Source organism: Gobio gobio (assembly GCF_949357685.1).
Source record: "Gobio gobio genome assembly, chromosome: 1".
Taxonomy (NCBI): Eukaryota; Metazoa; Chordata; class Actinopteri; order Cypriniformes; family Gobionidae; genus Gobio; species Gobio gobio.
In genome coordinates, this window is record NC_137097.1 from 1454550 (window position 1) to 1477980 (window position 23431).

Sequence of the window (23431 nt, forward strand, 5' to 3'; positions counted from 1 at the left end):
TAATAAACACTTAAAATAGGCTATTTTTGGGGGTGGGGGTTCTGTTTGCTCTAGGGACCTGCTGTTTTGTTTAATTCCAGTAGGTGACAGTTTGTACCAGAAAAAAAAAATCCATCATCTTCTAAACGGAAGGGAGATTTTGTAACGCAAAATAATTTTTAGTGTCTTCAAGTTTTTTAGTGTCTACAAATTGTCCTTTGCAAAAACAGGTTTTACAGACTTTACATTACCCCCAAAACCGCTTTGGTTACTTACGTTACCTCGGTTCCCTGAGAAGAGGGAACGAGTATTGCATTTTGCTAAACGCTATGGGGGAATTTCCTTTCCTTGAGAATTGAAGCAAATTTTTATCCTAAAAATACCATGTAAAACGCAGTGCAGCTGCATGGCTCTCAGCAGGAAGCAGCTGCGTGCTGATTGGCTGTGTTGCTTCAACTGCAGGAACCTATGCCGAGACCGCTGGGCGGGAAGGATCAATCAGGTCCCTCTAATATTCCCACCACGGGGGCAGCAGAATTTGCATAGCCAGGGGTATAAAAGACCTTCAGGTTCATCCGGTTAATCAACTGAAGCGACTCCCTGAGCAAGCGAAGCACGGCAAGCAAACGCAATACTCGTTCCCTCTTCTCAGGGAACCGAGGTTACGCAAGTAACCGAAGCGTTGCCTTTCGAGAGTACTCTCGTATTGCGTTTTGCTAAACGCTATGGGGGACCAATGCAAAACGCTGTGCTCGCTTAACGGCTCTGATAGCCTGGAGACACCATACCCAGGCCGACCTAAGTGGGCCCGTAAATATGACATACATCGAAGTCCCTAATATGAGCCAGACCTGAGTCGGGCTATTCAATATGAATAACACACAAAGATATTTGCATAACCAGACAAAGTCGGGTTATAATAAGTATATTGAACGACCAGACAAGTCGAGTCATATAAGGGGAAGTGCTTATAACCTTATACAATACTTAACCCAGACCGGACTATCAGGCCATAAGGGGTTAATATGGATTATACAGCGAGAAGCCCAGCCTGTAAGGCAGGGATATCCAAATTATAAAACCTGATAAAAGTGGCCGGGGAGGCCCAGCCTGCCGCCGCACAGATATCATCCAGTGAAATGCCAGTAGACCAAGCCCATGACGAGGCCATGCCTCTAGTAGAATGGGCTTTGATGCCTATAGGGCAGCTGAGATCTTTAGACTCATAAGCCAGCGAGATAGTGTCCACTATCCATCGTGACAAAGTCTGCTTTGTAACCGCGCACCCTCGGGTGCGGCCACCAAAGCACACAAAGAGCTGTTCAGTTTGCCTGAAAGCAGCAGAACGCTCTATGTATATTCTCAGCGCTCTGACAGGACAGAGCAAATTAGCATCTATTTCATCTAACGGTGATGAAAGTGCTGAAAATGAAATGACCTGAGCTCTGAACGGAGTTGAAAGCACTTTAGGTACATATCCATGCCTTGGTTTGAGGACGACTTTAGAGTCGTTTGGCCCAAATTCCAGACAAGAGGCGCTCACTGAGAGCGCGTGCAGATCACCCACTCGCTTAACTGATGCAAGTGCTAGCAGAAAAGCGGTCTTTAGTGATAGGAGCTTTAAGCTCACCGAATGCAGAGGCTCGAATGTTGAGCCTTTCATAGCATTCAGGACCGTGGACAGGTCCCATACAGGGACTGAAGGGGGGCGAGGTGGGTGAAGCTGATAAGATCGTTCGTCCCCAGTGACAGTCCGTTCACTTGAGTGTGGTACGCTGCTATAGCAGCCACATAAACTTTGAGCGTGGAGGGGGAACGACCCGTGTCCAGTAGCTCTTGTAAAAACGTGAGACTTCGCGCTTTACACCAGTCCAAAAAGACTGACCATTTGCCTGAATAGAGCCGCCTGGTCGCAGGGGCTCTAGCTTCAGAAATAGTGTTTAATACATTTTCAGAGAGGTTCTCGTGTACCCGTTGATGGGCCAGACATGAAGCGCCCATAGATCGGGACGGGGATGCCAGATCTGCCGTTTCGCCTGCATGAGGAGATCTCTCCTCAGCGGAATTGGCCACGGTGCTGTATCTGACATCTGACTCAGCAGTGAGAACCAAGGCTGATTTCTCCAGAGCGGGGCTATTAAGAGCACAGCGCATTTGCTCCCCCTGATCCTCTCTATGACCTGGGGTAACATTGAGATCGGGGGAAAAGCATAAAGAGGAAGGCTGGGCCATTCGTGGGCCAGTGTGTCCTTGTGCTTAGGCATTGAGCATTGTCTTCTGAGGCGAAAAGGTCCACTTCGAAGTGGCGTGCTCCGAGACGGTGTCCGACCACCCGCTTTCAGATGCAGCAAGCAAAAGGCTGTCATCCTCCTCCTCCTCCGGTCCGCCGAAGGAGAGCCGCCAGACAAGGGGAGCTGTGCTGTTCCTTGGCGAACATGACAGGCGATGGCGAGGCTAGCGGGGAAATGGCCGGAGTGTGCTCGTCAGAGCACTCCGGGGGCCTCTGGTCGCGGCGTTTCTTCTTTCGCAGCTCGAGAGGCTGTGTGCAAGGGACGGGATCCGGATCAAAACTGGCGAGCAGAGCCCGAAGGGTCGGCAGCGCCATTTCGTCACACTCCGGGCAGCCGCCCTGGTTGAGTGCGGCCTGCGTGTGGTCTCGTCTGAGACATGAGACGCAGATAATGTGCCGCTCCTCCTCCGGGAGATAGCCTCTGCATGAGGCGCAGGAGGAACGAGACATTTGTAACAACGTCACGGCTCTTTTTGGGGTGTGTAGCAAAGGCAAACACACAGTATTGAAGAAAAGGATATATGCCCGATGGCGCAGCTGGAAGGCAGGCTGAAGGCGGAGAGTCCGACGTCCTCAGGCTGCAGAGTACAGCTGGTTGCGTGTCGACGGCAGGCTTCAATCCAGAGCTCAGCGAGGTGAGTCGCTGAAGAAGAAATAATCTGACGAACCTGGCGAGACAGGGTCTTTTATACCCCAGGCTATGCAAATTCTGCTGCCCCCTGTGGTGGGAATATTAGAGGGACCTGATTGGTCCTTCCCGCCCAGCGGTCTCGCCATAGGTTCCTGCAGTTGCAGCAGCACAGCCAATCAGCACGCAGCTGCTTCCTGCTGCGAGCCGTGCAGCTGCACTGCATTTTACATGGTATTTTTAGGATACAAATTTGCTTCAATTCTCGAGGAAAGGAAATTCCCCCATAGCGTTTAGCAAAACGCAATATGAGAGTACTGTCGAAAGGGAACCAATTTTTACTATATGGTGTTATTGATTTTCTTCATTTTCATTTTTGTCCCCTAAATGCAGAACAAGTAATATGCATGGGGTTAAAGCACAAAAAAAAATCCTGCAAATGAAAAAAAAAAAAACTAAAATTTGTTTCTGTGGGATGGACAAATACGGTTATTTGGCAAAAAACAACAGTATTTGAAAATGATTTTCCTTGAAACTAACTAGTAATGTATCTGCCATTGCATTGACAGGCTCAGACTACAGATTCTAGTGGGCTATTTGAATAAAAAATACCAAGACAGGTTAATATGGACCAAGATGGTGCAAACACATGTAACATTAAGGATGCTTTTGATATCAAGTTTTGCTGGTTAGCTTTGTCCTTGACAGGGTACAAGATGACCTACCATCTAAAACCTGAAATTTCTGAAATTGTTTTCTTCAAAAGAAATAATGTATAATTATATATATATGTTTGCACAGATTTACCAGCAGTTGACAGATTGTGAATGATAAATCGTGCTCTGCAATGTATGTGCACATGCATATTTTCAAATCACAAACAAGGTCAGTCATTGACGCCGGTGCGTAAGTTGTGGTTGTTGCTCCCGGTAATCTTGTCGTGTGTTGGAGAGTGCGGACAGCTGCTCTATGACTGGGGTCTAATTTGTGACGTGGTAGCACTTTTTTACCATGAGATGCATAAATTAGCTATCTCGAGCACAACACGCAGAAGCAGACAGGACCATAAAGTGCATCCGGAAAGTATTCACCGCCTTATTCCAAAATGGATTAAATTAATTATTTTACTCAAAATTTTACAAACAATACCCCAACGTGAAAGAGGTTTGTTTGAAATATTTGCAAATGTATAAATAAAGAAAGGGGGGGAAAAATCACATGTACATAAGGATTCAAAGCCTTTGCTCAATACTTTTTTGAAGCACCTTTGGCACCAATTACAGCCTCAAATTTTTCTGAGTAGCCTATGATGCTAAAAGCTTGGCACACACATTTTTGGGCAGTTTCTCCCATTCTTTTTTGCAGGACCTCTCAAGGTCCAACAGGTTGGATGGGGAGTGTCGGGGGAAAGCCATTTTCAGATCTTTCCAGACATTCTACCAGAGTTGTCCTGTAGCCACTCCTTTGTTATTTTAGCTGGGTGCTTAGGGCCATTGTCCTGTTGGAAGGTGAAACTTCGCCCCAGTCTAAGGTACAAAGTGCTCTGGAGCAGGTTGTCATCAAGGATGTATCTGTCCATTGCTGCATTCTCTTTCCCTCAATCCTGACTAGTCTCCCAGTGTCTGCTACTGATCCCCACAGCATGATGCTGCCACCACATGTTTCACTGTAGGGATGGTATTGGCCAGGTGATGAGCGGTGCCTGGTTTCCTCCAGACATGACGCTTGCCATTCAGGCCAAAGAGTTCAATATTTGTTTTATCAGACCAGATCATTTTGTTTCTCGTGGTCTGAGAGTCCTTCAGGTGCTTTTTGGCAAACTCCAGGCTGGCTGTCAAGTGCCTTTTACTGAGGAGTGGCTTCTATCTGGCCACTCTACCATACATGCCTGATTGGTGGAGTGCTGCAGATATGGTTGTTCTTCTGGAAGGTTCTTCTCTCTCTAAGTGACCATCAGGGTTCTTGGTCACCTCCCTTACTAAGGCCCTTCTCCCCCGATCGCTCAGTTTGGCCAGCGGCCAGCTCTAGGAAGAGTCCTGGTGGTTCCAAACTTCTTTCATTTACGGATAATGGAGGCCACTGTGCTCATTGGGACCTTCAATGCGGCAGAAATGTTTCTGTGCCCTTCCCCAGATCTGTGCCTCAATACAGTCCTGTCTTGGAGGTCTACAGACAATTCCTTGGACTTCATGGCTTGGTTTAGCCATGGTTAACTTGTGGGACCTTATATAGACAAGTGTGTGCCTTTCCAAATCATGTACAATCAACTGAATTTACCACAGGTGGACTCCAATAAAGTTGTAGAAACATCTCTAGGATGACCAGTAGAAACAGGAGCTCCTGAGCTCAATTTTGAGTGTGTAAGAATATGTATGAACAGTCAGCGAGTCGACACTACAAAGCATTCCAGAGCCCCCTTTCCGAACCATGAACGAGTCTTAAACAAGCCTTTTGGCCAGCCCTGCCTAATCTCACCCCAACTGGCAAGGGCAGAGTTGACCAATAAGTTCCACAAAATCAACCCTGCTGTGAACCTCATACAGATTAAGTCTCTTATCAGGAAATGAAGGTCCTGATATCACCACAGATCCTAAGCACTGACACCTTGCTTCCCCCTCTCCTCAATTTGCACATTCCAAAGACCCTTGGAACATCACACAAAGACCTCACAAAACTCAGGCTTGATTACAGCCTCAAAATCAATGCCAATAATATGATTTCATCACCAGTAGGTGCCTGATATAAACATGTATTAATGCATGTGTGTGTCTCATATAACCTGTGGAGTTTTCTGTGTGACTAGACAGTTATCACATCTTAATCTTTATAATCGTTCACTTCATATATGGAAAGTATATGTTATTTGGTATCTATAAGATGGATAAATGATGCCCAATATTTTGATGCAAAGTAAATTTATGTGGGACACACTACATTCACACTATGAAAGTTAGTGGTTTAAAGTGTTTGCCAGAATGTTAAAGAGTGTGCCTGCATGTCATCACGTGGACACTACGCTAATGATATGCAAGGACCGGAGAAGCCCGCCCCTGACACTATCTGATTGGTTGGTGACACTTTGAAGGAAGGATTTCGGGACACGCTTATAAACAAAGGACAAACAAGATGTCCTTGCTTTTTGCTTTTGCTTCGTGCTTATGCTGACTGCCATGGTTTTGCGGTGACTTCTGCTTGGGTTCGTGCTGGCCTTTCCACCTCCCTACCTACAGGTTTCACTGCCCTTCGAGCTACCAAGAGCTCTTCACAAACACGAAACTCTGTTTGAACCTCGCCGAAGAAGACTTCCTGGAGTCCGCGCAGCCGCTCACCGAGACTCAGAGAAACTCCCTTCGCGTAGCAACCAGCTAATGCTATCCAGGATTCTACGAGGCTACCCTGCAAAACCAACTATCCATTCAATCACCAAGTGTCCCTCCGAACACAACAACTGACCACCAGCCAAGCAACGCCGTCCTGAGAGGAACTCATGCTCATAGGAGCATTCAAACGCAAGTACATAACTCTCCATTTTGGCTGAACTGGTGTAAATCGTATCTAAGCTAACAAACTAAGGTTGAGCTAGTATACTGATTCTCTCAGGTTGTGGTTAAGAAATCGTGTCTGAAAGACACTTGGGACTCCATTCCTTTCCATTAACAAACATCACTTTCCCTGCAAATTGTATGAATAAATGTGTGCTTGTGTGTCTTAGTAGATTAGACCGTGTGTTTAGAATAGCTCAATAAACCTTTGTTAACTTATTCATCTATACAAGTGTCTCGGGCTTTGTGTTTATAAGTTATTGCCTCAAGCTGATCAATTTTGCTTCTGTACTCATATTAATGAACATGAAATTAATGACATTATTACTGTTGGCCACAAAGTAACATCTTGACCAGAATTGATAAAATACTCTGACATCGACATATCGGTGGATGAATAGTTGATAAGGTGTTAAACATTAATTCTGAATTATTTATATGTAATTTGGGTCTCTTTCATCGTACTTCAATTCCCCTTTGATTTATTTGAGCCGAATAACCCTTAAAAGTGTCATAGCAAAGGCTGTGAATACTTATGTACATGTGATTTATTTTTTCATTACAGTTTTTTATTTTTCATTAATTTGCAAAGATTAAAAACAAACTTCTTTTACGTTGTCATTATGGGGTATTGTTTGTTAGCCTGGTCTTACCAGACTCTTGTAGATTTAATTTGTACCATAGACTGTAAAAAAATATGGATGTAGTGTCCGTGACGTCACCCATTGGATTCTGATGAGCAGTTTTGAAACGTAAATTATGGATGAGATGGCCGTTGCGTCATCGCGCTCACTCCTAGATAACAGAAAATGGGCAAAAAGGCAGGAGGTGGGCGGAGCTGAAGTGACGCGATGACTAACAGACAGCAGATAAATGGCTATCCACTTGTCACTCAAAGTGGCCACGCCCTTCATTATGCAGAACTTTAAAGCTTTATATAATGTAAACGAATGAGTTATTAAAAAAAAAAATCACCCACCACAATTTGTACCAGGCTGTAAACATGCTTTATTCTGCTGTAAAGTTGGGAATTTTAACATGAGCTCAATGAGATTCTGCTCCCTTCTGGAGCATGTCCCTAGCAGCCAGTCGATGAATTGCAGTATATGTCACGTATTGGCTTCAAGAGAAACTGCGGGAGGTTGCCGCTTGATTTGTACAGAGAGTCTGGCCACTCTCCATTCACAAGCGTTTAACTTCCTTGAAGGCGGGTACTCTGTTGAAGTGTAAAACTATTGGATCTGCCCAGAGCCACTCTGGATCTACCATAACCAATCGCTAACGTTTGGTCGTGACATGTGTCATGCGCCGTTCGCCTTTTGTTTCTACAAAGGATACAAATGCAGATGTTACACTTGAGTTTCCTTGAGTAATTAAAGGGTTAGTTCACCCAAAAATGAAAATTCTGTCATTAATTACTCACCCTCATGTCGTTGGACACCCGTAAGACCTCCGTTCATATTCGGAACACAAATGAAGATATTTTAGTTGAAAGCTGATGGCTGAGAAAGGCTTCACACAGGCCTCCATTGGCATTCAGTACATTGACACTTCCAAGATCCATGAAAGGCACTTAAAACGTCGTTACAAAGTCTATCTCACCACAGTGGCTCTACAATAATCATACAATGCGACGACAATAGTTTTTGTGCGCAAAAAAAAATCAAAATAACACCTTTATCCAACTTGTTCTCGACTTCCGTGTATGCCTCCACGACGCATGCGCGAGAATATGACGCAGATCCGGCGTTCGGACATATGACCCAGAAGCGATTTGTTTACGAGCAGAGGAAGACGCGCGTGTCTAAGCTGTTGGATTCTACATTGATCGTGCTTTAGGTCTCGGCGTAGTGCTCAAAATGGGGTTAAAGTGTGTATTTCATCGATTCCCGAACACCGGCGCTACGTCATATTCTCGCGCATGCGTCGTGGAGGCACACGAGGAAGGCAATAACAAGTTGGATAAAGGTGTTATTTTGATTTTTTTTTGCGCACAAAAACTATTGTCGTCGCATTGTATGATTATTGTAGAGCCACTGTGGTGAGATAGACTTTGTAACGACGTTTTAAGTGCCTTTCATGGATCTTGGAAGTGTCAATGTACTGAATGCCAATGGAGGCCTGTGTGAAGCCTTTCTCAGCCATCAGCTTTCAACTAAAATATCTTCATTTGTGTTCCGAATATGAACGGAGGTCTTACGGGTGTCCAACGACATGAGGGTGAGTAATTAATGACAGAATTTTCATTTTTGGGTGAACTAACCCTTTAAGCCATAATCATACCAACCAAGGTCAAAGAAATTCATATTCATCAAGTCAAATCACCTTTATTTATATAGAGCACGAAAGTCTATGTATTTTTTGCATTAAAAAATACAACTAGGAATAAGTTAACAAATATACATTCAAACACTGAACCTTTACACAAATTACACAAAAGGGACAGTTCACCCAAAAATTTAACTTTTGTCAAAATTTACAAACCCTCAATTGGTTCCAAACCTGTATGAGTTCCTTTCTTCTGTTAAACATAAAAGAAGATATTTTAAAGAATGTTGGTAAGTTGACAGTAGCCATAGACTTCCATGGTAGGACCAAAATACTTGAGGACTGTTATAAACATAAGCCTCATCTGAAAGGCAAAATTGCTGCAATTTATAGTAATGTTTCCAGTAATACTCAGAGCTCTATTTTCAAGGATAATTATTTTGTGATGGTTCTGTAAGTAACGTTATCAAGTGATAAATCCGGATTGATATTTGTGCTAGCTACTGTATACTGTACAAGCCACCAGGGCACCATATATCTTTTTTTAGTTAAAAACTATGTACATATATACTTTCTGTGCATTCTAAACATTAACTAGAAAATAAATTCAGGCCTTTGATATGTTGTATAGTTGATCCATTTTTGCTGTTATCTTCTCCAATTTGTAAATGTCCATTGTAATTTCCATCCATGCATTTAGGATATGGCTCTCGTGTGACAACCATTTTTTGGTAAAGCTCTTTTTAACAGCCACAAATCAAAAAAACTTTTGTTTCCATTGTCATTATACTACCCAGATAGCATTGTGACATTGAGTCAATGTTGAAATCCCATCAGAATCATCAATTTGGTTGAGGTTGAAATGCCAATGCTAAGTAATATTGGATCAATGTTGAAAATTCAATGCTAAAAAAATAGTGGACCAATGTTGAAAATTCAATGGTAAATAATATTGGCTCAATGTTAATAATTCCATGATTTTCAGTGTTGAAAAGACAAACATTGAATCAATGTTGATTTTTGGTCCGCTTAATTCTCCACTGGTGAGGCTTACTGTCAATCTATCTGTCCCATCATTCAACATGTTAAAGCAAATCCAAATTAACTGGGTAAATTTCTGTGAAATGTAAGCACATTCATTATACTACTTCCTGCTTGCTACTGCAGGAAGTAGTACTCCTACTTCCTGCTTGCTACTGTTCGGACGCTCTTGCTTACTGCTCCGCGCTTTGCTCTATCGCTTCTATATTTTACAACTTCAGCAAATCAGCACATTGCTCAAACGACAATGACTCTGATAGTGGGCGACTCAACAATCAGAAACATTAGCAGCAGGGATAATACCACATGCTGCCTTCCACAAGCAACAGTTTCTGATGTAAACAGGGAACTTAAGAACATTCTGATGAAACATAAGACTGCAAATCGACTTATCATTCATGTGGGAAAGAACGATATTCAGAGAGAGGAGTCAGAACTCCTAAAGAGGGATTTCAATGAACTTTTTGAAACACTTAGAAAACTGAAAGTTCAGCCGTTCATCAGTGGACCACTTCCAGCAAAAGGAACAAATAGGTTCTCACGGCTACTTGGGCTTAATACATGGCTGCAAAAAACCTGCAACATGAAGGGAGTGAACTTTATCGACAATTTTAATCTCCTCTGGAGTCAGAGACAACTGTTTACATCAAATGGCCTCCACCCAAACAAACTCGGTGCAAGAGTGCTAAAGGACAATATTTATTTTTCCCTTCATCATCCTTCAGCTGTGTGTGCTAACCCACTCAACGTGGATGGCACACACACACCAGTACAGTACGATCACAGGACTTAATTTCAGCATCTGATTGGACATGCGGTTGATACACCCCACAAGGACAATGATAACACCACGCAGCCACAACAACCACTTCTCATGGACACACTCCCAGCAGAGCCCCGCCCTCAGAGCTCACCACAGACTAGGGTTGCCACCCGTCCCGTAAAATACGGAATCGTCCCGTATTTACAAGCAAAATGACGCGTTCCGTATCAAACCAATACGGGACGCGATTTGTTCCGTATTTTACATAGGTCCACACATAGTTCAATAAACACACAAGGATTTTGCAGTGTGAAGAATACTGATAGCAAATATAAACAAATCAATTTCACAATAAGTAGTACAGGAGCTCATTTGTGCGTGATTGCGTTTTAGCGGCTTTGTTGTCATAGCGGCGGAGTCTCGAGAACATGCGCTGTGCCGTGTGTGCCTGTAAACTTGCGCGTTTTTTAAAAAACATGTCGAGCTCGCGTCGCGTGCATCCACCGTTTAAACGCAAGGGGATCTCCAGATATAGAGCTGAATATCAAAAAGGTATCAATGGGTCTGTCCAGTAACTCATGATGAACTTCAGGCCAACTGCACACTTTATGAGAAGCATTTCAGTGTCTCAGACTGACTGTCTTAAAGCAACAGCGGTGACAGACACATCTGTGCTTCTAAAGGTAGCCTATAGTTTTTTTTAATGGATAATATATTAATATAATATTCCATACATTATCAGAGCTTGGCAGACAGAATTATTATTTTTTAGACAGGTTAATTAATAGATTACAGCCTAATAAATGTAATTATTAATTTATAATTTAGCTAATCGTGAATGGGTGTCCCTTATTTTGCCACACCAAAGGTGGCAACCCTACCACAGACACACTGTGACGGTAACATCTCAGCCCATACTGTGGAGTCTGTGGAGGCACTGGTAAAAATGGGGACCTTCAGGGGTGAAACTGGTGAACTTTTACAACTTATATGTGATATAAGCAATAAGCTGGAAGAAATGTCACTCCTTAAACCGGACGATAACATATTGCAGCTTCCGGTAACACCAGAGAAACAGCCCCCCTCACCAAACATGTTATCCCACTCTACAGCATCCCCGCTTCTGAGCTTCACAGAGAAAATGGATTTTGTTTATACTGGAAACAGACAATCATACTCGATCGCTGCGAGCCCCCAGATATCAACCAAAAAGCGTCAAGGCCCACAACCACCAAAGACTGTGGGCCCAGCTCGCTCTGCCCCTCCTCCTGTGAGATTTCTTCGGTCACAACGCCATGGCACACACCCTCCTCCATCTGCACCAAAAACAACTGATACCAGCTCTCAGTGACGTGTACTGGGTCCTCGCAACGTCAACAGCAATCTTATCAAATGTTTACAAAACATGCGTGAATCCAGTGTGCCTGCTTCTTTCTCTATTTCTGTTCTGTTACGTGATAGAAAGTCCAAGGCTTTCTCAGGCCGTATGGCAAACCCATCTAATCTGCTGCCTGTTACTTGTCAAACTAAGATTACTGTGGGGGAAAAAATTTAAATTAATACTGTTAAGTTAGCACTTTTAAACATCCGTTCACTTAAAAACAAATCATTTCTAGTCAACGACTTAATATCCACAAACAACCTAGATTTTTTGCTTCTAAATGAAACGTGGCTAGAAGACAGCTACAGTGCAACAGTCCTCAATGAAACAGCCCCTCCTAACTTTACTTTTATGAGTGTCTGCAGACCAGTCAGAAGGGGGGGGGGGGGGATCGCTGCTCTATTTAAAGATGTTTATCAATGTAAGCAAGTATCATTCGGTGATTATTTGTCTCTAGAATATCTGGGCATTGTGCTAAAAGGTGCACCACGCATCTTGCTTATCATTATTTATAGGCCTCCAAAATATTCTCCGGCCTTTATTGATGACTTTACAGAGCTGTTATCAGCAATCTCATCTGAGTTTGACTGTTTTGCTATTGCTGGGGATTTTAACATTCACATTGACAATGCTGAATCCAGTACAACAAAAGATCTCATGACTGTTCTTAACACTTTTGATTTGACACAACATGTACACGGACCCACACATGATCGTGGACACACTCTAGATTTACTTATCAGTAAGGGGCTAAACATTTCATCGATAGTTATTAAGGATGTGGCACTGACTGATCATTTCTGTATTTTCTTTGATATATCAATCTCTCCTGCCATTGAAACTAGATCTGTCTCTGTCAAAAAGAGATGCTTAAATGAGAACACTAGTGTGCTGTTTATGAAGGCTATATCTCTAACACCAAGCATATCTGCAGACTCTGTTGATTTTCTCTTTGACTCTTTTAACTCAAAAGTTAAGAGTGTAATTGATGATATTGCTCCTGTAAAAGTCAGAAAAAAGAGTGGCAAACAAAAAGCACCTTGGAGAAACTCAACAGCAGTGCAATTAATGAAAAGACAATGCAGGAAATCTGAACACTTGTGGCGAAAGACAAAACTTGTTGTCCATTACAACATTTATAAAAACAGTCTTCGTGCTTTCAATGTGGAACTAGGCAAAGCTAGACAGACCTTCATTTCAAATATTATAAATAGAAACATAAACAACACACGCACTCTTTTTGCTACTGTAGAGAGACTAACAAACCCCCCGAGTCACATTCCCAGTGAAATGCTCTCAGACAGCAAATGCAGTGAGTTTGCTTCCTTCTTCTCCGAGAAAATCATTAATATCAGAAATGCGATCAGCACATCCTTGAGTTGCTCTGAGGTGAGTCAGATCAGACCACAACCTCAGAAAGTTACTATGACTGATTTCGAAGCAATTGATGGTAAAATTTTAGAAGAAACGGTACAGCACCTTAAAACATCAACCTGCGCCCTTGACACACTCCCCACTTCTTTTTTCAAAAGTGTGTTTAACTGTTTAGAAGCAGATCTCCTAGAAGTGGTAAACTCCTCACTTCTTTCTGGGACTTTTCCAAACTCCCTTAAAACTGCAGTAGTAAAGCCTCTCCTGAAAAAGAGAAATCTGGATAACTCCATATTGAGCAACTACAGACCAATCTAAAATCTCCCCTTCATAGGCAAGATCATTGAAAAAGTTGTTTTCAGTCAGCTGAACAAATTCTTGAACTCAAACGGATACTTTGACAATTTTCAATCTGGTTTCCGACCGCATCACAGCACAGAGACAGCGCTCATAAAGATTATAAATGATATTCGCCTCAATACAGATACAGGCAAAACATCGATTCTGGTACTACTCGACCTCAGTGCTGCATTCGACACTGTTGACCACAAAATACTTCTTGACAGGCTAGAAAATTGGGTTGTGCTTTCTGGAATGGTCCTCAAATGGTTCAGGTCATACTTAGAAGGGAGAGGTTATTATGTGAGTATAGGTGACCATAAGTCTGAGTGGACATCCATGACATGCGGAGTCCCACAAGGGTCAATTCTTGCACCACTCCTATTCAATCTGTATATGCTGCCACTCAGCCAAATAATGAAAAATAACAAAATGGCTTACCACAGCTATGCTGACGACACCCAGATCTACTTAGCCCTATCACCTAATGACTACAGCCCCATTGACTCTCTATGTAAATGCATTGATGAAGTTAACAGTTGGATGTGCCAAAACTTTCTTCAGTTAAACAAAGACAAAACTGAAATTACTACATTAGGAAACAAAGATGAAATTCTCAAGGTGAATGCATATCTTGAGGCTAAAGGCCTGAAATCAAAAAATCAAGTCAGGAATCTTGGTGTGATTTTGGAGTCAGACCTGAGTTTCAGTAGTCATGTCAAAGCAATAACTAAATCAGCTTACTATCATCTTAAAAATATTGCAAGAATTAGAAGCTTTATTTTATAGGAAATAGGCTTTATAGGAAAAGGCAAGACTTAGAGAAATTCGTTCATGCTTTTATCACCAGTAGGGTGGACTATTGTAATGGTCTTCTCACCGGCCTTCCCAAAAAGACCATTAGAAAGCTGCAGCTCATACAGAACGCTGCTGCCAGGATCCTGAGCAGAACCAGAAAATATGACCATATCACACCAGTCCTCAGGTCTTTACACTGGCTTCCAGTTACATTTAGGATCGATTTTAAAGTACTATTACTTGTATTTAAATCACTAAATGACCTAGGACCTCAATACATTGCAGATATGCTGATAAAGTACAAACCCAACAGATCACTCAGATCATCAGGATCAAGTCAGTTAGAAATACCAAGGGTTCACTCAAAGCAAGGAGAGTCTGCTTTTAGCTATTATGCCAGCCGTAGCTGGAACCAGCTTCCTGAACAGATCAGATGTGCTCCAACAGTAGCCACTTTCAAATCCAGACTCAAAACACATCTGTTCAGCTGTGCATTTACTGAATGAGCTGTGCAACTGTACGACTAATTGCACCTTATCTTATGCATTTACTCAATGTGCTCTGTGCTTTGTCCGAACTGCTTGCACTTTAATTATGTTTCATTTTAACCCTGTTTTATTTTTAGTTTTTAATTATACTTTTATTTTTATTATTTTTTTTATTTTGTTAAGGCTGTCTGGGTGGAAGAGGTTGAGAGACGGGGGAACTTAAACAGTTATTGTGGTTCGAGTCCACATAGTTATCCTCAATTTATACCCCGACGTGATGTCTCTGATCAGGTAAGACATGAATTTGGTTTTGACTACCTGATTAGTGGCATCACTGAATAAATGTTATTGTGGTTCGAGTCCACATAGGTGCGAGGACGATCCGTTTAGATCTGCTCTGACGAATAGATCTGTATAGCCTTGGTGGTAAGAGGAAGGACCATGTAGATCCGCTCTGACGGTCGAACAAAGTAAGGGTAATGTTTAAATGCACAGTTACCTGACAAATATTTTTTGAGTACTCGCTCTGGTGCGAGGAAGACCCGTTTAGATCTGCTCTGGCGGGTAAAACATCTAGAACACCCTCAAGTTAGGCCAAGAAGATTTGTCTGTAAGGGTACTGTCTAAACGCACAGTTACCTGACAAATATTTTTAAAGTAAACCTGACTCTCCATTTTCTTCCACTCCAGATAGGGGATTTCATCTTTATTTTTATTTCCTTTTAATTTCCTTTTAATTCCTTTTATAACTATTATACTATATATATTTTTATTTTATTCACTTATAACTATTTTAACTTCATTTCTGTGTAAAGCACTTTGAATTGCCACTGTGTATGAAATGTGCTATACAAATAAACTTGCCTTGCCTTGCCTATACTCAAGAAAGAACTACTACCATAAATTGAACTCAATGGGACAAACCAGTTGATTATTATTTGTAAGCATATTGTTAATATTAATGTTTTAATTATTGTTTTAAAATCTCCTCCATCATGGAAAACATCTCCAATCCTCTATAGTGTTTTTGGCTACAGCACATGCAGTGATATATATATATATATATATATATATATATATATATATATATATATATATATATATATATATATATATATATATATATATATATATATATATATATATATATATATATATATAATTCTTGTGGTCATCCAGTTATATAAATCATAGCCTGTTTTAAATTTATAAAATGTAGGCTATTATTATTATTATTTTAAAAAATCATGTATAATTTACATACATTTAATTATTTATCTAAAGAATACAGGGTTAATAAAGAATTTTTAATATTTCCCCTACCGATCGAATGCGCCACAATCTAATCCAGTAGGTGGCGGTAATGCACCTTCAGATCAAAGAAAGCGCAGTTTAACAGACTTCAAGCGCAAAAAAGGCAGACAGGACAGCGACAGTGTTTTTTAGAGGTAAGTACAAAAAGATTAATAAAATTCATCTCAGTTTTCATTTCGTGTTTTTATTTATCTTTATTTCTTACAACTTGTAACTTCTTGACTCAACCCAACTTCTCCTGGGCGAGTCAGAGTGAACTGCGACGTTAATAAAGTCACGTGAACGCCCTCCGTACACAACCAACAGCCAGGATATTCTTTAATACATTGAATTTCAGTTTGTTTTTCACCAAACCCTATCATATTTTTTTATTAATCTTTATTTCTTAAGCTGGGCATACACAGTGCGATTTTCGTCCGATTTCGAGCCGAATTCTGACTCGTGAAACTCTTATTTGGGTCGGGACGATTTTCAGCTTTGAAATGCGTCATTTGTTGTGAAGTGCTCGCATGATTTTAGAATCAAAATGTCTGTGCGTGCTACGAATAAGATGTGCATTTGTGGATCCGGTGCTGCGCATGCATTCATTGCCTCGTTTGTGATTCATTTGGATTTTGAGACGATAGGATTGACTCACAAACGAGTCCATGAATGCTTGTGCGGCACCGGATCCACAAATGCACATCTTACTTGTGCACGCACAGATTCTGACCAACATTAATACAAAATCGAAGTTTTGCATTCACAATTATGTCTTTATTTGTACAAAATGCTGCACATTCATGTAATTCTGTATTTAGCACACACAGGTTGAAAGGAATTTGTTTGTGGACAGTAAAAATATCTACAAAATGTATCAGGTTCATGGATAATTGTGCGTGCATTTATTAATCATTTTGATAGTAAAATCATCCCATATTTGTCCAGTGTACAGGGAGAAACGAGAGGCGATCGGACGGTCTGATGAATTTCTGGCATATGAGTTCTTCTGGTCGGCCCTCGTGCGGGTATCGCACAGCTGAAGCAGATCTAGAACTGATTGCCCTGTTGGTGTGTGAGAGGAAATGGGACAATAGCTGTGTCCCAATTCAAGGGCTGCATCCTTTGAAGGCTGTGACCTTTGAAGTGCGCGACCGACGCAGCCTTCAAAGGACGCACCGAGACTCGTTTACAGTGGAAGGTATAGCGGATTGCGTCACCGCGGCGCGACGAAGGCTGTCCCAATTCGTAGGTCCTTCAAAGGCTCCTTCAAAATACGGCCTGCAAATGTGTCCTTCTTTTCCCATGAAATGAAGGATACTCTGATGGATGCTTCGCAGCCTTGCCTACCCCAGAATTCATTGCGCACCGCAACATCAGATTTTTGAAGAGAAATTGCCAGATTACACTTTTAAATGCAAGTATTGGGTTTCAATTTACTCCAGTAATCTAATGTATCTACTGATAAAAATAAAATGTTGACTAATATGTTACCAACATACGATTTTATATAGTTTATAATCTTTATGTACATAAATGGGCCGAGGTAAACATCTTTAGTTGTTTTGTTTTTAGGCAGTTGAATATAACTTTAAAGTCCAGTATAAATGTTCATTTCAGTTATCTTCAACAGCAGCTGTCAACAGTTACTAAATATTACAAATAATGTAGTGAAATGCATTTACTCTGTATTTGAGTAAAATTGTGAAGTACCTCAGATTTTTATTCAACTTCCATCTCAGAGGCAAATATTGTGGTTTTATGAAAAACTGACTTTACACATGGATATTACATTTTGATATTAGTTATCGTTTAAAAAAATAATCTAAAAATAAAATACACTAGAAATATGTCTTATAGATTATAGGTGCTGTTGGTCCTGGAGGGCCGCTGTCCTGCAGAGTTCAGCTCATAGAACAGTTATGCATGATAAAATATTTTATGGTTTGATTTGAGGATGTGAGTTAATTGAATTTAGTCTTCCCTCTTTCTGAAAACATCTTAGCGACATGGCAGCCGTCAAATAAGTCAGCACTGCAAACCTGTTGGTAGACAGTGGAAAATATGCACTGATCCCAGATGATGTCCCGCTGACAGAGTCCCGCTTAAACGTAACTTATGTAAATAGTTGTAAAAAGTACTGTAAATAAAAATGTATAGAACAATTTATTGTTTCATTTACAAATTAATTGACATGACAAAAATAAATTGTGGCAGAGATTATATGGTGAGGGATGTTAATCCCCATTTTAATTCTACCCGACTACGCCACCCTGGTGGGAGGCCAAGGATAAATAACTCCCAATAAAAGACACACAGATAAGTTCCACCAACTGAAGGCAAGGAATTAAGAGAGAGACGCGAGTAGCAATACAAAATAAACTTTATTATAAAAATCACAAGCGCTGATTTAAAACTCCCACAATGGCAGAGTTATAATACCCAGGGCCAGGATTAGTGGGAACCAGGCAGGCCAGCTGCAACTCGGAGAACTCTCCAAAACCCACCTCAATTCACACAAAAGCAAACACCACGCACACCCACCAAAGGGAAGTTGTATCAGCACACTGTGAAACACCGCAAAAGGAAGCAGTTAGCCTCCCCAGTTCCACACACACGACCTCACTGGCCCTGAAAAAAAAAAGAGAAAAACCATTGAAGAAAATAACAATTAATAAAATAAGCCAAAGTGATACAGTTCTTGTCGCAGCTCTGACACTCAGGCCTCCAGAGGACACCACATAGGCCTACAAAACAAACAACCAGCACCTAATTGGCGCTAAAACATTAAATCAAGGAATAATAAGCAAACAAACAAACAAACTTTTACAACGAATACATACAAAAAAAGGAAAATAATCAAAACCAAACACAAGCACAATAATAGAATACAAAAATAATAATCAAAACCAAGCAAATAACAACAAAGAAACATAACATCCAAAAGAAATTATATCCAAAAGCTTAACTGATAAGCAGCCTTGCGGATGTAACGGATGTGGAAGGACACACTCACAACTGGGGGTTCAACTTGAGTTTATCTTTCTTTTTGGACAGACAAGAAGAAAGTATTACACTTTGGCTGAAGACATTCATAAAAGACCGCAGCATCGACACTCAAATCTGCTGCCATACAGCTAAACTCATATTCTTATTAAACACAATATACAATGTGTTAAACGTGACAATATATCTGTAACTCTTCATTATTTGCTAAGTACAATTTGTTAACATTTATAACAATACACACAAAAGCTACATACCTTTTTGGACAGACAAGAAGAAAGTATTACACTTTGGCTTAAGACTGCAGACATTCATAAAAGACTAGAAGGATAGAAATTACACTCTTCACTCAATACAATTCACTCAACTCATAATACAAATAATTATCAGATTGTTTAGACCGACGCAATCATCACAATAAATGAACTCGTCCTCACACGTGTGACGCACATGGAAATTCAGTACATTTTATAACTAACTTTCTCAACAACCGCGTTAAAGTGTTAAATGCATTATATATATGTTCAAATACATGTATGAAATATATTGCATCGAAAAGATTCACTTAAAATATATCATTTTTACATTTAATCTGTTAATGAGTTGGAGCATGTAAAAATAGCACATACCCGCAGCATCGACACTCAAATCTGCTGCTGTACGGCGAGAGAAGAGTGACAAAATACAACATCTGCAGTACCATTTATAGCCACAGGAGGGGAGCCTTCGAACACCAATGCATACACACCAATGCCTTATTTTATGAAATTCACACAATATTACTATATACATTTTATGTTCTTTTTAACCCTGTTACACGGACACACATCCGAAGCCCACTTTAACGGCCCCGACTACTCGCAAGCAGCAGAGCAGTACACAGTCCAATTGACTGTCAATGACACGATCAAAACCAGAATAGTCCCATAAGCAAAACAGCAGCTGCGTCACCTGAGATCACTAGCTAGGGACCGGACTTAAATGTTCCCCTTTCCCTTTAACCAAAGAGGATAAGAATTAGAGACTTAGAAAAAGTTTAAGAAACAACAAATATGAAAGACAAGAGCGGTGTACTTACGGTTGATGTCAAACACTGAACGCACAGCTGTATGGTTACTCACTACCGGTGCCGCAGCTCGATCTAGCGACCAGCAATCACACACAAACACCTGCCCTCGCTGCTGTTACTGAGAGCAACGCGCAATAAATACAAAAACTGTGATGGTTACAAGTTAAGCATTAAAACATACCTGCAAGTGAATTCCGCCACAACTTGCCGCAATGCCAAACGCCACCAGCTCCGCTCTAAATTAAACTATAAATAGCGCATATTATATATGCATCACTACACCAACAAACACTCGACATACCTGAATGGGAAACGGAAAGGAAATGCCAAGGGGGGAGAGAGAGAGAGAAAGAGAGAGAGAGAAAGAAAGAGAAGCACCCCACGTCACACGCATACCCGTCAAAATAAGGGTCCCTAAATAGTGCAGTTACTATCACCCAATTAGTCCACCAACTGCACTCCAACCAACCAATAAGATGACGTAACTCATCCTGCCACAAAATTTACAGAATTATTTATTTCATTTACAAATTATAACTTGCATAAAAATAATGTGTAGAACGATAATATTTCATTTACACATTTTAATTTACAAAACAAAAATTTTAGTTTTCAACAATCTCTCAAGAAGAGAGAACAATCAGTCCATTCTCTCCCTGCTCTCCTCTGTCTCTCGCTGAAACTTCCTGTCCTCCCTCAGTCTCTCCATCAGCTCATCCTCTCGGTCTCGTTTCCTCTTGGCTAGAGTTGCTCCTCCTCATCTTGGTCATCCACTGCTGAACTTGGCCCTGGTGTGTCCTCAGGGATGAAGTGGGGTTGTCCCAACACCTCATTCATGAAGACAAACCATGGCCAAGTTTCCCACTCCCTCACCTGTCCCAGGACACTTTCAATCCTAAAGCAGAGAAAATAAACATGTCTGTCAACAACAAACACAACAGCACAATACATTTCAGTAAAGATGTGTCTATTAAATTGCATACTTTTTATTTTGTTTAAGTTGTAATATGTTTTTTTTACCTGCAAGGCAGGGGTGCAATCTTAAGAAAATTAAAAAAATATGATGCATCAGTAGCCTACAAACATACAAAATACTCCAGAAATCATATTTATAGATACTCAAATTCTATATTATTTTTGTTGTGGGCTTTGTTTAGGATAAGGCCCCCCTATACCTACACAAGAACCACACTGGCCGAGTTTTTCGGCCCGGTAAATAAATACTCATTTGTTCCCTCATTTTAATAAAGCTGTCTGGTAACGTTACTTCATCCATAAAACAAAACAAAATATTACATCAGATCATCTAACGAATAAAGCCGTGCAATGGTAACACAGAAATAAAGACCACCGGCTTTTAAAACGTTTCGTTGGTTATTTGAGTAAATTAAAACACAATACTTACATTTATAAGTGTATTCGTCGGCCGCGGGATGGGCAGAGGAATACCCTGCGAAGGATCCACTTGTTCTGATTGGTTATATCCTTCGCGGCCGGGGAGAAGGACAGTGGGCAGGGTTGCCAGGTCTCTGCAACAAAAGTAGTCCAAAACTCCCAATGCGATTTTCTCCATCGAGCGGCCGAATTCTCCACTGCAGTTGTACGTTTGGGGGTGTTGGAGCGGCGAAATCTTACTTATGGGGTAGAAACAACCCCGCGGAAATAATTTTTCACCCGCGCAACAACTTAAAAGTAGCCTAATTCGGCTGAAAAAACAGGGACTTGGCAACACGGACGGCAGGCCGCATTTGAAGGCCCTTCGAATTGAGACAGCCTTCGTTGCGCTACGGTGACGCAATCAGCCTTCAAATGCGGCCTTTGAAGGATGCAGCCCCCGAATTGGGACACAGCTAATCAGTTCGTAGCTCTGCTTCAGCTGTGCGATTAGCTCACGAGGGCCGACCAGAATTACAAAATTCCAATTTAATCTTTAATGCAGCAAGAAAGATAACGAAAGGAGTGAGATCTTTAAGTTCTGTAGGCAGATATATCAAACTGCAGAAATTTAGCAAACTCCTGCGCCTCCAGTTCGTGTTGTAAAATGGATAATCTCTTCCAAACCACTGCCTATCCAGCTCCTCTTTTATTAATTTAGCTACTTGATTATTAATTTACTTGTTTCACTTTCACACTTTTTTTGTTTATTTACTATTAAATACAGTATTTATATTAGATAAAACAAGAAAGATATTTGAAGACATTTTCACCTTGCTTTTCCATTCATTCCTCCTGTGTGTCTGCAGGTGCTTTAGTATCAAACTGTTCTATTCAAACCTCATTTCTTTGATCAAACTTCTCACTTCACCTTCTAAAGTGCCTCAAATGCCGTTATTGACAATAGAAACATTTCAGTTGGTTTTTCATTTCAGTCTATTCAAAATTATTAATAAAAATAACGTATTTGCCCAGGTGGCAGGTGCATTGGCTAGCTAGCATGTTAGCTTAGCACACAATCAAAATACAATAAAGATTAAAACCATGTTTTTTCTCCAAAATTACTTTATATCACAAGTCGAATGTTTTAAATAACCTTCTGTGGTCTCATTTGGCTTTGGATAAAAAAAATCAGACTTATTCTGCATATTGATAAAAGCTATGTCGAATAGCATTGCATTATAAATATAATCTATTATGAATACACCCAACATGGTATAAAGAACACAGACAAACCATACATCGTCGCGATTGTGTGTTTATTGTCTACAAATGTCTATTTGCATCTTTATCGATCTCAGGAAGCTTTTATTATGGACTTCTATTATGGCACATGGTTCTTTTTCGTCTGTCTGTACCATATATGGACTACATGTGCACAGAGCGCCCTCCGGCTGCCAGTATGAATTGAAAACAACACATAAGAGTCTCCATCGCTCATGATTAGGCTACATCTGTGCATTTTGAGGAAGTATTGAATAAAAAATTCTCCTCTGTTTAGAAATTTGACACAGACATATGAGAATATATCAATATTTCTCCTCATCTGCACACTTTTGAACTAAAAGCCCTGAGGGATGTTGATTTGTCGCAAGTCTTCATGAGGAGAATAGAGGAGTTTTTTTATGAATGAGAGCAGCTGATGCTCATATTACAATCAAACGGTACCGACGCGGTTTTCATATTCAAAACTCCTGACACATATTAACAAATTACTGTCACTATAAGACTTTGAGAATAA